This window comes from Oncorhynchus masou, chromosome 30, assembly GCF_036934945.1.
Source record: "Oncorhynchus masou masou isolate Uvic2021 chromosome 30, UVic_Omas_1.1, whole genome shotgun sequence".
Taxonomy (NCBI): domain Eukaryota; kingdom Metazoa; phylum Chordata; class Actinopteri; order Salmoniformes; family Salmonidae; genus Oncorhynchus; species Oncorhynchus masou.
The window spans coordinates 61,584,712-61,590,486 of record NC_088241.1 but is presented as its reverse complement, the minus strand read 5'-3'; the positions used below and the strand labels follow the sequence as shown (position 1 = coordinate 61,590,486).

Below are 5,775 nucleotides of genomic sequence, written 5' to 3'. Positions count from 1 at the left end.
ACCAGGGTCCACCCTTTAGACGGTAGACCAGGGTCCACCCTTTAGACGTAGACCAGGGTCCACCCTTTAGACGTATACCAGGGTCCACCCTTAAAGGGAAGGCAAGTTGAATGTCTCAAACTTCCTGCTAGTCTTTTCCCAGAGTGGAGCTGTTTGTTCACTAGAGTGGTGGTAGCACATCAAAGGCTCTCTGGTGTAAAACAGACAAAAAACTGTACCAGCTGAATGGGGATAGATGGGTCTGGACCTCTTGGCAGATGACAACCTGCGCCCTGCGTTGTCATCTGTAGAAACCATATGTATTCTAACGTCATAGGTTACACACAGATTTCTCTCTCTTTCCCTTTGAGGATGGCAGAAACCGAAGAGACCAAGATGTATGTTTGTCAATTAAAACAATTGGATCTGAAATATCACTACATGATTTGCTGAAGGTAGCAAGGCATTCTCAACCCCTAAAAATGATAAGTAATCACCCTCCACCCCATGCCTCAATAAAATCCAGGTGCTGATCGCATCATTATCTCCTAGAGGAGACAATCTAACCATTCTCCCGAACGTCACCCTGACACACAAACACACACACGTGATGTTCCACTCATCCAAATTACATCTAACGCCAAACCCTTTGAACAATGCTTGTTTTCGCTCTAGTGCCATCTTATTCCAGGATGACTAATAAAAACAGGCCCGGGGCCATCTGATGGGTAAACATCTGAGAAGCTCCTTGGCAGCCGTTCAACTCCCTCCTCTGCAGCCAATGGATAAGAGATGGCTGGCAAGCTAGCTACTTACACTGTAATAAATGAAAACATGAAGAAAAAAACTACCTTTTTGAATAAACTTCCCAGTTGGTTTTTAATGTAAAAAGAGCTAACCTTTCACAAAAATAAATTGTTCGCAAATATGGTGGTTGACACGTTTATACACTTCCGAGCATGACAAGATGTCAATGTGCTGCTGAGCGGTATTTTGTACAATTGGATATAAATGACAAATATACCATAAGAAGACATTTCTCAGACAATCATTGAGTAAAACACTTTTTTTTTTGTCTTCTGGCACATGCAGGTGAAAATAAACATTCGGGACATGATCAGTTCAATAAAAGTTCAGAGCTTATCTTTCAACTGTCTCGTCCCCCTTCGCCTTGCACAGGCTAAAGTCATTAGTCACTTACAGTGCAAAACTGTGCTATTAAGGTTAGCTAAGAGGCCAGCTTCCATTTCCGAGTCTCGTAGGTGCACCATATCTATGTTCTCCTCCTGGGAATGCTTATGGACGGGGCTCTATATCGCCTTTAAAGGCGTTAGGAGCCCACCCGTTATTAGGTCCATGTTAGATAGGAACGTTCAGAAAAACGTCTGTTTATCCCGACATAGGTCCCTCTTACTACACATTCTGTGATAGCAGCCTGACTTTCTTCCCTGTTAGAACCATATTGCTGAGGTCGGCCAAAGATGGCAGCTTCGTCTCGTCTTTGTTTTTGCTGTAAACATTCAGGAAAATGCCCAACAGAACTAAAAGGCCACTCAATATGTACCTGAGAGGAAATGGAACGGAGAGGTGTGTTACAATGTTTTCAGAGCCTTGAAAGCAGACTAAATTGAACTAAAGCAAAATAAACTCAGCAAAAAAATAAACGTCCTCTCACTGTCAACTGTGTTTATTTTCAGCAAACTTAACATGTGTAAATATTTGTATGAACATAAGATTCAACAACTGAGACATAAACTAAACAAGTTCCACAGACTAACAGAAATGGAATAATGTGTCCCTGAACAAAATCAAAAGTAACAGTCAGTATCTGGTGAGGCCACCAGCTGCATTAAGTCCTCCTCATGGACTGCACCAGATTTGCCAGTTCTTGCTGTGAGATGTTACCCCACTCTTCCACCAAGGCACCTACAAGTTCCCAGACATTTCTGGGGGGAATGGCCCTAGCCCTCACCCTTTGATCCAACAGGTCCCAGACATGCTCAATGGGATTGAGATCCGGGCTCTTCGCTGGCCATGGCAGAACACTGACATTCCTGCCTTGCAGGAAATCACGCACAGAACGAGCATTGTGGCTGGTGGCATTGTCATGCTGGAGGGTCATATCAGGATGAGCCTACAGGAAGGTTACCACATGAGGGAGGATGATGTCTTCCCTGTAACGCACAGCATTGAGATTGCCTGCAATGACAACAAGCTCAGTCCGATGATGCAGCGACACACCGCCCCAGACCATGACGGACCCTCCACCTTCAAATTGATCCCGTTACAGAGTACAGATCTCGGTGTAACGCTCATTCCTTCAACGATAAACGTGAATCAGACCATCACCCCTGGTGTGACAAAACCACGACTCATCAGTGAAGAGCACTTTTTGCCAGTCCTGTCTGGTCCAGCAACGGTGGGTTTGTGCCCATAGGCGACATTGTTGCCGGTGATGTCTGGTGAGGACCTGCCTTAAAACAGGCCTACAAGCCCTCAGTCCAGCCTCTCAGCCTATTGCGGACAGTCTGAGCACTGTTGGAGAGATTGTGCGTTCCTGGTGTAACTTGGGCAGTTGTTGTTGCCATCCTGTACCTGTCCCGCAGGTGTGATGTTCGGATGTAACAATCCTGTGCAGGTGTCGTTACACGGGGTCTGCCGCTGCGAGGAAAATCAGCTGTCCGTCGTGTCTCCCTGTTAGCGCTGTCTTAGGCGTTTCACAGTACGGACATTGCAATGTATTGCCTAAGGCACGTTCACGCAGCTGAGCAGGGACCTTGGGCATCTTTCTTTTGGTGATTGTCAGAGTCAGTAGAAAGGCGTGTCCTAAGTCTTTATTGTCCTAAGTTTTCATAACTGTGACCTTAATTGCCTACTTTCTATAAGCTGTTAGTGTCTTAACGACCGTTCCACAGGTGCATGTTCATTAACTGTTTATGGTTCATTGAACAAGCATGGGAAACAGTGTTTAAACCCTTTACAATGAGGATGTGTGAAGTTATTTGGATTGTTACGAATTATCTTTCAAAGACCTGGTCCTGAAAAGGGGGCGTTTCTTTTTGCTGAGTTTAGAAGAGACTGACGATAAAATGACTTACTGAAAAGTAAAAGGCTTTGAGAAGAACATAAAGGGATAATTGTCATCGCCTTACGTCCGGTCGTCACTGAAACGAACAGAAGACAGAAAAGTGAGAAAAATAATACCACAAAACCTTGAATCTAAGTCTGTCACATCCAATGGACATCAAGGAAATAGACATTTCTTTAACTTTGGTGATGAGATTACTTTGACATTTGTCTTGCAGTTAATGTCAAAATTAATCCGGAAGTTTCCAGAACTTTTAAATAAGATTCCGATCACGCTAATCTAAGCTTCATTTCAGTAATCTGATGTGGCCTTTTTTTTACCATTGCGAATTGTCAAAAGTTTATGCTTTTAAAATTTAGAGGTAGAGTTGGAGGGTCAGCAAGGATATCACATGGCATACAGTAGAGGCCTTTCTGTGAAGCCATAGGCTTACTTAGGGGAGTTCTAACTCAAGGTGGCATTGGTCCAAAAAATTCACATTCTGAATTAAAACATTAAAAAAATGGACTAGTCAGAGGAAACAATGGGAACTGTTCAATTGAACACTTTGAAACATAAAAAGAGAGTTAAGAGTTGTTTTGTGCGGTTCCGCAAGCAAAGCATTTGCCCAGACCTGAATGGTCTTCTCACCTGTGACTGTGACCAGGGCTCCGAAGAGTTTGATCAAGTGCAGCACAAATGAAATGCCAAAGTATCCCGTGAGAGAGAAGAAGAATGCATAACCGGATGTCTGTCACAGGATGCTAAAGAAAAAAATAAATAATAATAATTCAATAGATTGTCACATCAACATATTTTACCAAATTCATACATTATCCACAGTGTCATTTGTTTGATGCACATCTGCAGAATGGCGCATGCTTCAACTATTATAATGAAACATGACGGAGAGGGTTTTACTAACCTGAGAGCAAAAGACCACTGCTGGTCCCAATCCACCCACACCAAACAGGCCTGTCAATATGTACCCAAAACCGATGGAAAACCTGCCTCACATGACACATTCCTCAGGTGATTCAGGACAGTTTATACAAATGGGTTTGCAATATAAATATACCAGCTTGGTTTTAAGGCAGGTCCTCAGTGCCTCACGGCATAACGCCTCTCCCCTATTTGACCTAGATAGTTTGTGTGTATGTATTGATATGTAGGCTACGTGTTCCTTTAAAAAAACGTGATGTAGTTCTGTCCTTGAGCTGTTGTCTATTAATGTTCTGTATTATGTCATGTTTCTGGTTTTGTGTGGAACCCCAGGAAGAGTAGCTTCTGCTTTCGCAAACAGCTAAAAGGGGAGCCTAATAAAATACCAAAATACCAGTACCATTTCAGAGCTGGAGCCGTTGTGGAGCTTCATGGCTTTCTCCTGCACGTTCCCAATGGCAGCGCCAACGCACAGAGCCAAAGAGATGAGGAGGACACCTAAAACTCCAGACAAACCAGGTTAACCACCGTAACCAATAGCAGCACTCATCTTTAGGGAGTTCAAACTTCACATTTAAAAGTACTTCAGTCCCAGCCCAGGTAACAAGTACTAGGCTTAATTTGGCCCATGTTCATAAATGTCAACATTCTGATTACTTTGATACATGTTCTTGTCTTAAACCTATTTTAAATGGTGAAAGGATTGATCCATAGCTAGTGTCGTAACCACTCCGCCGATTTACCAACAGATAAATAACAGATTCAGATTCACGTGTTACCTGTTGCATTTAATTTTTTTATTTCACCTTTATTTAACCAGGTAGGCAAGTTGAGAACAAGTTCTCATTTACAATTGCATTGAAGTTGGGTGCGACTTTACTGTCAGCTAGAGTGAACCAGATGAGTCCCAGACTCATACAGAGCAGCCGATACATCAGCCAGATTGTACCGTTTCCCTAGAAAACAGAGAGGCGTCAGGATACAGAGGCAAGGGAATTTCTCCATAGCAGCCGATTTAGAATTCAGGGAGACTCCTCGACTGACACGTTCCACTTGGATAGAATGTTGAATACACTAAGTGGATCTCAGCGTTGAGAACTTTTTTTTAATGATTCCAATTGATCCAACATCTGTCATGACTGACATCCAATCACAAAAACCTTTGAAACGAAAGGTGAACTCAACGTTTTGACATTTCTGAGGGCATTTCCCTTTGTGACAAGATGGTGGAAACAACAGAACAGGTGGAGACAGATGGAGCCGGTGTCTTCTCACCCCTCCATATGGGTCAAGTGGAAAACGTAAATGCGCTGGCTAGATAGATGCAATTCTGAGTGGCGGATAGGAGTGGAGCACTTGGCAGACAAGTCAACTCCCTGCCTCATATCAGCGTGGGTTGAGAGAGGCCCACGTCCCACTGGCTGTTGAAGTCGGAAGTTTACATACACCTTAGCCAAACACATTTAAACTCAGTTTTTCACAATTCCTGACATTTAATCCAAGTAAAAATTCCTGGCCTTAGGTCAGTTAGGATCACCACTTTATTTTAAGAATGTGAAATGTCAGAATAATAGCAGAGAGAATTATTTATTTCAGTTTTTATTTCTTTCATGGGTCAGAAGTTTACATACACTCAATTAGTATTTGGTAGCATTGCCTTTAAATTGTTTAGGTCAAACGTTTCAGGTAGCATTCCACAAGCTTCCCACAATAAGTTGGGTGAATTTTGGCCCATTCCTCCTGACAGAACTGGTGCAACTGAGTCAAATCAAATCAAATTTATTTAT

The 5,775-nt window shown here is 42.9% G+C and overlaps 1 long non-coding RNA gene across 1 annotated transcript; it reads right to left on the bottom strand.

The window, feature by feature from the left end:
* Window positions 1–838: 838 nt before the first annotated feature.
* Window positions 839–4,049, bottom strand: LOC135522904 (uncharacterized). The gene is made up of 3 exons (XR_010452737.1): window positions 3,698–4,049; window positions 3,078–3,143; window positions 839–1,543 (listed from the first exon to the last, which is right to left on the bottom strand). It is a non-coding gene; the product is annotated as an uncharacterized LOC135522904 (long non-coding RNA).
* Window positions 4,050–5,775: the final 1,726 nt, after the last annotated feature.